General features: G+C 35.7%; 1 long non-coding RNA gene across 1 annotated transcript; it reads right to left on the reverse strand.

Moving 5' to 3' along the window:
- Window positions 1-3,219: 3,219 nt before the first annotated feature.
- LOC115287763 lies at window positions 3,220-12,009 on the reverse strand. The gene is made up of 3 exons (XR_003906634.1): window positions 11,945-12,009; window positions 11,383-11,491; window positions 3,220-3,424 (listed from the first exon to the last, which is right to left on the reverse strand). It is a non-coding gene; the product is annotated as an uncharacterized LOC115287763 (long non-coding RNA).

Below are 12,009 nucleotides of genomic sequence, written 5' to 3' on the forward strand. Positions count from 1 at the left end.
TTAGTAATACATAAAAGAAAAGGATGGCACAGGGATAAGGTCTAAGATACGTACAATTAAAATCTCAGAAAGGGAGAAAAGTGGGAAAGGGAAAGAAGCACTTTTTAGAGAGAGAATATCTGGAAACATTTCCAAATTGACAGAAAATATTATGTCACAAATTCAAGACCACTAACAAACTGCAAGAGAAATCAATAAAAAGAAATCCTTGTCTAAGTACATCACAGTGAAACTGATGAAAACCAAGAATAAAAGAAAATCTTAAGAGTAAGGGGGAGAGTAGATAGAAGTCACATTACATTTAAAATAACCTACAATTCAACTGGGTTGGTTTCTCAAAATAAATAATTAAGCTGGAGCAATGGAAGGATACACTCAAAGTGCTATAAGAAAGTAGGCCAACCAAGAATTCTATAGCCAACATGACATACTTTAAATAGGAAAGTGGGCAGAAAAGAATATTATACAAGTCCTATGCTTCTTCATAATAAAAACACTCAAAAACTAGGACTGGAAGTGAACTTTTTCAAGTGAAAAAGGCACGATGACAACTGATAGCTAACACCATACTTAAGGCTAAATGATTGAATATTTCATCCTTAAGATGATAAATAAGACATGAATATTTGTCCTCACTACGTCTATTCAACATTGTGCTGGAGGCTCTATTCACAACTGTTAAGTAAAAGAAAATAACAAAGGAAAAAGAAGAAGAGGAAGGAGAAGGAGAAGGAGAAGGTGGGAAAGAGAAAGAGGAAGAGGAAGAGGAAAGGAAAGGAAAGGAAGACAAAAGTAAGAAAGACAAAATAAAAGGTATCCAGATTGGAAATGAAGAACTAAAGCTATCTATATTTGCAAATGACATGAACTTGAATACAGAAAATCCTGAGGAACCCGCTAAGACCAACAACAAAAACACCCCAAAACTATTAGCACTAATAAATGAGTTTCACAAGGTTGCAGGATACAAGATCAATATACAAAAATTAATTTATATAAATTAATTTATAAAAACTAGGGATGAAAAATCCAAAAATGAAATTAAGAAAATAATTCCACTTACATTATAACAAAAAGGTAAGGTACTTAGTAACAAATTCAAGAAAAGTCATATAATGTTTACAATTGGAAAGCTACAAAACATAGTTGAAAGAAAGCAAAGGCCTAAGCAAATGGAAAGATAGTCCATGTTCATGAACTGAAGAACTTAATATTTTTAAGAAGAAAATACTCTCCAAACGGAACCAGAGATTCAAGTGCAATCCCTATGAAAACCTCAGCTGGCTCCTTTGTAGGAACTGACTAGCAGCGTTTAAAATTCAAAAGGAAACTCAAGGGATACTGAGTAGCTTAAAAAAATCTTTAAAAAGAACAAGTTTGGAGGACTCACAATTCCCAATTTCAAAACATACTATAAATCTACAATAATAAAAATAGTGTAGTAGTGGCATAAGAAAAACTTGTAGAACAATGAAATAGAACTAAAATTCCAGACATAAGTCCTCATATTCATGATCAATTAATTTTTGACAAGGATCCCAAGACACTTCAATGAAAAAAATTAATCTTTTCAATAAATAATGTTGGAAACAACTGGATATACTAATGTAAAATAATGAAGTTGGATTCCTTTCTCACATTATATATAAAAATGTATTATAGACTTTAATATAAAGGTAAGAACTCTGTAACTCTTAGAAGAAAATATAAGAGTATATCTTTGTGACCTTGGTCTTCTTAGATGTGACACCCAAAGCACATGTATCAAAATAAAAAAATAAACTGGACTTTATTAAAATTAAAAACTTTGTGATTCAAAGATAAAATCAAAGAAGTGAAAAGACACCCACAAAATGGAAGAAAATGTTTGCAAATCATAAATACAACAAACTTGTATGAAGAATATGTAAAAAATTTTTATAACTGAAAAATAAAAGACAAATAACTAAATTAAAAAGTGGGGAAGGGATCTGAATACACATATTACCAAAGAAGACAAATAAATGGCTAATAGGCACCTGAAAGGGTGTTCAACATTGTTAGCCCTCTGGGAAATACAAATTCCAAACCATAATGAGGTATTACATGGTACCCATTGGAATGGCTATACTGAAAAGACAGATAATAACAAGTGTTAGTCAGAATGGGGAAAAAAATGGAACCCTACACATTCTTGGTATGACAGTAAAGTAGTACAGACATTTTGGAAAATATTCTGGCAGTTCCTTAAGTGATTAAACATGGAGTTTTCATATGGCTCTGTAGTTACAAAGAGAAATGAAAACATATATCCACACAAAAACTTGTAAACAAATATTCATTGTGGCACTATTCACAATAGTCAAAAAGTGAAAAAATCCAAACAGCAATCAACTGATTAATGGGTAAACAAAATGTACCTTCATATGATAGAACATTACTCCTCAATTAGAAAGGAACGGAGTGCTGATACATGCTCTCACATGTGTGAATCTTGAAAACTTATGCTCAGTGAATGAAGCCAGTCATGAAAGACCACATATTGTATGATCCCTTTCACATGAAATGTTCAGAATAATAAAAACCTATAGAGACAGAAAGTAGATTAGTGATTACCTGGGATGCAGGGGTAAAATGCAGAGTGACTGCTAATGAGTTTCTTTTTGGGGTTGATAAAAATGTTCTAAACTTGACTGTAATGTTGGTTGCACAGATCTGTGTATATATTCAAAGCCATTGAATTGTAATTTGAAGTGGTAAATTATATGTTATATGAACTGTATCCCAACATAGTTGTTATATGTAGAAAGTGAAGGTGAAGCAAAAACATTTTCAGACAAACAAAACAGATAATCACCAATGGACTTGTCAGTAGAAAAAACTGTAGGTTATAGTTTGATGATTTCAGATGGAGTGCAGACCAACAACAAGGTAAATATATGAGTAAAAACAAATGAGTATTGACTGTGCAAATGATGTTAACGATGCCCCATGGACTCACAAAGCAGATGAACACAGGCAGAGATTTGTATACAAAACAGTGGCATAAAAGTTGAGAGGAGGAGAAATAGAGATAAGTTGTTCTAAGATTCTTACGTTGTCTGGAAAGATGACAAAATGAAATAAATATATTTTGGTAAATCAAGGATATATGTTGTAATATCTGATACAATTACTAAAAGAAAAAGAAAAATATACATTACTTCTAACTTAATAAAGCAGGAAACAGTATACTCAAGCTGGGTAATTTGAAGAGAGTTTAATAAAGGAGCACTTTATAAAAATGTGAACAAGTTTAAACAAAACAAAATACAACAAAAGGAGACAGTACAGAACTCCATTGTGTCAAGAACTGTGAAGCGTCTGAGACTTTACTTGACTGACTTGCAAGCTGAAAAATTATTCTACTGTAGTTTCAAGGATGCTGGCTGAAGGCACAAGGTTCCTGGGTCAGAGACGAAGGACAGTTTGTTACTCACAATAGTAGCAGTAGCCAGAGTATCAGCATTTGTGCAGTTCTCCCAGCCTGAAATTTCCATATGATCCTGTGAAGAGGGTCAGCTAAAACCTTCAAAATCAGTGGCCTGTATGCGGGAGAGCAACTGTGCAACTTGGCAGACAGGGAAAAAAGAGAACAGACCTCCTGCCGCTGCCTTCCATTGAACAAAACCAACCAGAAGTCAGAGAGCAAGGAAGCACCTTTATGTACCTTCCTGCAGTCCAGGGCAGGTGGAAAATGATGCTGATGGGATGGATAAACAGAGAAGAAAAGATGAACTAATATGAAATAGTCTAAACCAAGATAAGTAAACAGGGGCAAAGGGGCACAGAAATGGTTAGATAAGGAGATAGCACTCAATGGGATAGAGATTTAACCCAAAATGTTTAAACATTTCAACTACGAACAATGACCATGTGATTGAAAAAAAACCAAATGCGCAAGAAGTCCTAATCCTACGTTATTTACAAGAGACATTTCTAAAAAATGAAGTTAAACAAAAATGTTGACAAAAGTATGGGGAAGAGATGTACCATAAAGCATCAGTTAAACTGTATTAACGTCAGATGAAGACTTGAAGGCAGAAAAGTTATTAGAGGAGAAAGAGGCCATTTCAAAATATTAATTGCTTTGATTTACCAAGAAGGTCTAATCCTTCTAAATCTGCAAAATAACATACTAAAACTGACTTCTAAAAATACAGACTTAAAACATAGGAACAACAGCACGTACAGAGTAAAAATAAATTTAAAAATTCACAGAGTTGGGAGATTGTAGTATAACTTCTCTCAGAAAATGACAGAACAAATAAAAAATCAGTATAAAAACAGAGAATCTAAACAACATGGTTGACATATTTGAGCAAACTGACATATTATATATATATAATACAGTGTATATATATATCTTATAAATATAATATATGTAATACAGTAAATCCAAGGACTGCAGGGAACACCTTCTTTTCAAGCATATACATAATATTGAAAATATTGACCATATACTGAGCCATAAAGCAAGTTTCAACAAATTTCAAAGGACTGAGATTGTACAGGGTATATTCGGTTACAAGGTAATTAAGCTATATATTAGAGGGAAAAAAACAAAATAGAAAGACAGCTAGAAAGATCTTTACCACAATGGAAATATAAACATTGTGAACTGAATAATAATGGAAATACAACTGATTAAAGTTTCACAGGTATAACTATGGTCATACCTAGAAGGAAATATGTCTTTAAATGTGAATATAAAAAAATATGAAAAGCTAAACATCAATGAACTATTCATATTAATGTCAAAAATTTAGGGAAAAAACCAAGAACAGCCAATAAAACCAAAGAAAGTAGAAGGAGGAACACAGGAAAGATAGAAATAAATCACTGTATTGCTTATATTGCTTATTTTTATTCTACATTGTTTCTTATAGAAGGCAAATAAACAATAAGATTATTCCTGAAAAACTTTGAAATTGATAAATTCTAGTCTAGTTAAGAAAACAACAAAGAGTAGGCACAAATATTCAATGTTAGGAATAAAGAACAGGGAAAACAGTCTTTTAAGTACTAGAAAGCTAAAAGGAAAAATATGAATAATTTGCTGCTTTAATATTTGAAAATTTATATGAACAAGATAGATTCATAGAAAATACTACTTGTCAAAATCAACACTAGAAATAATAAGAATTCAGAATAGCTTACAAATATTAAAGATATTGAGTCATTATTAAAAAATTTTCCCACAAAGGAAACCACAGGGTCGTATGGCTTTCAGGTAAATTATATCAATAATGAAGGAACAAATAACATCAATGTTATATACATTCTTTAAGGAAAGAAAAACAAACTATTTCCTATCTCTGAGGTAATTATAACCATATACCAACACCTCATAAGAACATTACAAGAAAAGTAGAGCCCAATCTGATTCATGAACATAGTTGCAAAAACTGTAAACAAAATATCAGTAAACATCAAAAATACGTAAGCAAGAATGAGTAGGGTTTATTCTATGAGTGTAAGTTTAGTTGATAATTTGAAAAAAGATCAACATATATACTTTAATAGAACCAAGGAGGAAAACCATCAATTCAGTAGATGTAGAAAAGCTGTTTCATAATATTCAATATCTATGTTTGGTAAATTTTTTTTTTAGCAAAAAGCAGTATTAGGGAGCCTTCCACCCTTATCTGATAAAGAATATCTATGACAAAAGTATGACAATATTTTTTAAATATTTACTCCTTTGAGATCAAGAATAAAACTAAAATCTATGCTATAATCACTCATATTCAACACTGTGTTTAAATTCCTAAGCAGTGTGATAAGGCTAGAAAAGGATATAAAAGATATGAAAATTAGGAAGACATAAATAAAATTGTAACTATTCATAAATAATATGTGGTCATGTATATTGAAAACCTAAAAATGTTTTCAGTTAAATTTTTAAAATTAATTCATGAAAGTAATTATATGGATAAAAAGATCAATACACAAAAAACAGTTGTTTTTCTCAGCACAACAAATCATAGAAAATCAAATTTAAAAACGTTACCCAAATTAGTAAATATACCAAATGGCTAAGAGCACGTCTAACAATATGTGCAAAATGTTTATGCAGACAAGCATAAAACATCACTGAAACAAATGAAAGATATAACCAAATGGAAAGACATAGAAATTTCACACATTGGGAATATTATTCTCATAAAAATATGATTTCTTTCTAAACCAATTTACAGACTTGTTGCAATCCAGTAAAAATTCCTGTAGCTCGGGGCGCCTGGGTGGCTCAGTCAGTTAAACATCTGAGTTCAGCTCAGGTCATGATATCACGGTTCGTGAGTTCGAGCCCCGCATCAGGCTCTGTGCTGACAGGTCAGAGCCTGGAGCCTGCTTCAGATCCTGTGTCTCTCTCTCTCTCTCTCTGCCTCTCCCTGCTTGTGTTTTCTCTCTCTCTCTCTCTCTCTCTTTCTCTCTCAAAGACAAATAAACATTAAAAATACTTTAAAAAAATTTTTAATACCTGTGCTCTTTGCAAAACTTGTGAAGCTAATTATAAAAATAATAAATTGAAAGGCAAAATGAAATTCTTTGCTTTACTGAAAATTGAGAATTTTTGTTAATTGTAGTAATTAAGGCAATGAGATTTTGGCAGAAATATTGATAAATAAACCAGTGGAGTAGTAGAGAAGGCCCAAAAAGATCCATGGATAAGTGAACAATTAAGTTATGACAAAAGAGGCATTGGAAATTTTTGAAGACAGGATAATCCTTTCATGACTGAAGTTGTAAAAATTACCTGTTTATACAAAAAAAAATAAAATAATCTTTATACCCTGACACCTTCGCATTTTCATACCCTAGGATAAAAATATATGTCTTGGTAGATCACAGATTTAAATGTGAAAGGCAAAACAATACATTTCTAGAATATATACCAAAAAACTCTAACAGGATATAAACATCTAATCATAAAAGAATGGCTATATTATACTTAAGAACTTCAGTTTATCAAAAGATACTATTAAGAGGTATAAAATATAAGACACAGAATGGAGAAATACACGTAACAAAACTAACAAAGAACTGGTCACTAGAATATATGAAGAACTTTTATAAAAGAAGAAGAAAAAGACAACAACATAAAAATGGGCAGGAGTGGGGCACCTGGGTGGCTCAGTCGGTTAAGCATCTGACTCTTGATTTCAGCTCAGGTCATGATCTCACGATTCATGAGATCCAGCCTCAAGTTGGGCTCTGCACTAACAGTGAGGAGACTGCTTGAAATTCTCTCCCTCTCCCTTTCTCTCCACCCATTCCCAGCTTGTGTACTTGTTCTCTTTCTCTCTTTGGAAATAAAAATTTTAAAAAAAATTTATAAAAAATGGGCAAGAAACTTGAATTGGTACTTATCAAAAGAGGATGTCCAAATGGCAAACAATCACCTGAAAAAAGTACTCAGACTCATCATTCATCAGGAAAGGTCAAATTTCACCATGACATATAGCTGTATACTCAACCAGAATGTCTATTGTGAAAATTCTAATAATATTTCAATCCACAAGGATGTGAAGAACTGGGGAAATTTATGCACTGCTGCTGGTGGTGAAGTTGGCAGAACTGATCTGAGAAACTGTCAGTATCTACTAAGGCTAACCACACACATACCAGGACCTCACAACGCTACTCTGGCATGTATACCACCCAGAAATGTATACACATGTACATCAAGACCTGGACACAAAGGGTCCACTGCAGCAGCATTAATAACACTCAAAAGCTGGAAATAGTCCAGATGCTTATCAGTCGTGGAATGGATAAATAAACTGTGGTATTTACATGCAGTAGAAGAATGAAAGAGCTACAGCTACTTGAAAAATAATATTGTAAGCAATACTTTAAGAGAACCAAGTCAAGCATGAAAAGGCCATACAGTATGATCCCACTTATATAAAGGTCAAAAACAGACAACCTACTTTATTGTGCTGAGGGGTGGATGCTTACGGTCAAACTTATGGAGTTGATTACCATGAAAATCTCCGTTGCAGGGAAGGGCTTTTAGAGAACTGATAATGCAATTCCTGACCTGACATCGGTGCCTGTCTTGTGATGAGGCATCATACAATTCTGCCTCAGAGCTTCTTCTCTGTATGTATGTTATCTTTCCCGCCATAAAGTCCTCAGAAATTTGATTTGATGACTAAGGGAAAGAGTAAAGCAAAGATGACACATTTTCCTTGAAGGGTAGAAAGGCTAGGATCCCCAGGGAGAAACAGGAAAGGGAGGTGCAAAGGGGCTGACAAGGCTCCCGGTCAGGGAGGGGCCCGGAGGCAACCTGCTTCCTTTGCAATTTTACAGGCTCAAGTCAAAAAGGACCACAGCCACTCAGGAGAGGAGTTGCTCTTAGGTACCAAGGTATCTGTCTTGCTGTTTCAGAAATCTTGGTACCAACACATCTGCCTCATCATTTCAGAAACCTTTGTCAGTTATGGGAAGAAAAATCTCTCTTTTTAAAAACTTCCCTTTTGATTAAAAAAATGCCTCTGTATTCTCTTTGACTGTACTAGGTCTGATAGTATTCTGCTTTTATATTGCACAGTTCTTTATTTAGAATCATTTTTTTTGTAAACCTCTTAGACAGAAAAACTAGTTCTTTTGTTGGCTTTCTTCACAAATGTGAATGAGCTAATTCTAATACTTCTTGGTTCAGAGCCTCAAGGTATCTAGGCGCAAATTCAATGTTTTACACCAACGTACGAGACACAACTATTTAGGTTCTCATTCCTCAGAGACTTGTTCTTTTTGCTCTTTTCCCTAATGACTGCAGGTATTATAATTTTTGCCATGGGGATTAGAGAAGGCACATAAAACCTGCAAATGAATACTCCCTAGATTGTCACTAAATGAGAAAATGCCCAGAGAGGGGAGACACATTTGAGATCTCATTCCAACAAATGAACACTCTTCCTTGAGGTTAAACATTTATACTGGGAAGTAGAGCAGGATACACTACTGGGAAATAGTATTTCCAGTGATTCCAAAGATATAAAGTTTCCACCTACCCTTTTCTCTCACAAAAAAAAAAAAAAGACAGCTTGCGTGTGTGTGTGTGTGTGTGTGTGTGTGTGAGTGAGAGAGAGAGAGAGAGAGAGAGAGAGAGAGAGAGAGAGAGGGAGAGAGAGAGAGAGAGAGAGAAGGGGAGGGTGTTGTTGGAAGTAGGGCAGGAATAAACTTCAACCCTCCTGTTAGATGCTCAAAGTATCCCATTTTAGAGGAGAAATGGCTGACTGCAAGAGTTTTAGATGAATATAGTGATCATGATGAAGAAGAAGGAAGAGGAGGAGAATGAGGAGGAGGAGAAAGAGGGAAAGGAAAAGAAAAAATGTTATTTCTTCATGTCTTTTAAAAAATTTATTTTATTTTATTTTTTATTTATTTTTGAGAGACAGCAAGTAGGGGAGGGTCAGAGAGAAAGGGAGATACAGAATCTGAAGACAGGCTCCAGGCTCTGACTAGCTGTCAGCACAGAGCCTACGCCTGGCTCCAACCCACCAACCATGAGATCATGACCTGAGCCGAAGCCGGAAGCTTAACCGACTGAGCCACCCAGGCGCCCCCTTTATGATTTTTTTAAAAAGTTTATTTATTCAGGGGCGCCTGGGTGGCTCAGTCGGTTGAGCATTCAACTTCAGCTGCTTCTGATGCTGTGTCTCCCTCTCTTTCTCTCTGCCCCTCTCCTGTTCCTGTTCCTGCTCTCTCTCTTTCTCTCTCTCAAAAATAAATAAATAAACTTAAAAATTTTTAAATATTTATTTTTGAGAGACACCACGCGCGCACACACGGAGAGAGAGAGAGAGGGAGACACAGAATCTGAAGCAGGTTCCAGACTCTATCAGAGCTGTCAGCGCAGAGCCCAACTCAGGGCTCAAACTCCCAGACTGTGAAATCATTACCCAAGCCAAAGTCTAACACTTAACTTACTGAGCCACCCAGGTACCCCTTTTATGTATTTAGTTCAAGTTATCTGCAGATACATAACCTCTTTTTTTTTTTTTAAGTTTTTTGTTTATTTTTGAGAGAGAGAGAGGAGAGAACATGGGCCTGCCTGAGTGGGACAGGGGCAAAGAGACAGAGAGAGGATCCAAAGTGGGCTGTGTGCTGACAGATGACAGTCTGATGTGGGCTCCGAACTCATAAACCAGGAGATCATGACCAGAGCCGAAGTCGAATGCTTAACCCATTGAGCCACCCAGGTGTCCTCATAACCTTTTCTTTATTTTCCTGGAATGTCCTCAATGTATGTTTCCTTGTACATGAAACTCTTTAAAAACCCACACATAGAATCCAGACCATCTTCAGGAGGGAACTGGAAATGAGTGAGGGCTTTACCTGGCACATAGCATCAATACATGTTAGCTTTCATCATGATTAGTATTATTACTTTTATCCCTCAGGAGACTACAGTTTTGTCCTGTCCACGGCTACTGCATTGTATATAATAGCCTGGGGACCACACTCACTGTTGTGACTCATACCAATACTGCTCTTATTGGGTCTTCATTTTGACATCAGAAAAACAAAGACCTTGGATTCCATAAGCTCCTCGACTCAAAGATTTTCTGCCTCCACAGAGGACGCCAGGTTTCCTCACAAGCTGGGAGTTAGTGATCCCTGGCTCTTAGCAGTGGTTGGTGTTGTGGTGTATGTGTGTGGGGAGGAGAGGGCTTTTGCCCCCTTCTTCAGGAGGCAGTGTTTGCCTTTCCCTGGGCAGGGGTTGCGGAGGTTAAAAAAAACCTGGTGAAAGGGCTGCCAGGGACAGATGTTACCTAATTTGGTCAAAGAACAAAGAGTGTGTAAAACATTTGGAAATCCTCAACCGTGTACTGGGATGGTGGGACTTATGGGAAGAACGGAAATCGAGTAGCACCCAGAATTTCAGAACAGGATTGCTGAATTTCAGAGAGTGAGCATAATCTAATTACAGTAGTCCACCCTTATCTGCAGAAATGTTTCAAGACTTCCACCTAAAACCATGGATAATACCACCCCGAATCACCTATACCGCTTAGGTATATAATGTATTATGTAATTATACATTATATACATAATATGTATGTTATATAACATATAACATATTATAATGTATATTATATATGCTATATTATATACATATTATTATTACCTATTATATTATATTACTATGTTTTTTCATGCACATACATACTGATGATAAATTTTAATTTATAAATTAGGCATAGTAAGAGAATAGCAATCATAACTAATAATAAAATAGAACAATTGTAATACACTATAATAAAGGTTATGTAAATGTAGCCTCTCAAAATCTTATTGTACTGTATTCACCCTTCTTTCTGTAATGATGTGAGATGTTAAAATGCCTACCTGATGAGATGAAGTGAGGTGAACGAGGTATGCATTGAGAGTAAGCTACTTTCTGACTGTGTCACGAAAGGATGGTCCTCTATTCCAGAGGGAGTTTGACCACTGGTACCTGAAAGGGAGGAAAGCTAGATCACAGAAGGGGGCACTACTGTTCTATTTCACAGAGTCTGGGCTTTTGAGAAGGGATTTTCTGAGTTGGAAGCTTAACTGCACCGATTTTCAGTGCTGTTGCGCAAGCCATTGAGTTCCACTTTCCTTATCTGTAGAATGGGGTAAACATCTCATTTGTGAAGCCGTCGCTAAGGTGGAATAGGACAAGGCAGAGTGGGGGCTCATTAAATGAAGACTGATCTTATTACAAGAAAATTAATATTTTTTTTCTAATTCCCAAGACACCTTCAAGACTATCCATGCCTTACTAAGAATTCTCCAACATCTCAGTAGTTTCCTATGCTGCACTGACTGTACTCTCTGCTCCCTCATCCACCCCTTCCCCCCGCCCCGTCTAGGGCTGCTGGAGTGGAAGACGAGGCACGTGGGGGAAGGACCGGGGCAAACCTACCCCATGGCCCCTGGCCTCCTGGCACGGTGGGGCCTGTCATGGCGGCCCAGCTTCAGCTTAGGTGA

Source organism: Suricata suricatta, chromosome 3, assembly GCF_006229205.1.
Source record: "Suricata suricatta isolate VVHF042 chromosome 3, meerkat_22Aug2017_6uvM2_HiC, whole genome shotgun sequence".
Taxonomy (NCBI): domain Eukaryota; kingdom Metazoa; phylum Chordata; class Mammalia; order Carnivora; family Herpestidae; genus Suricata; species Suricata suricatta.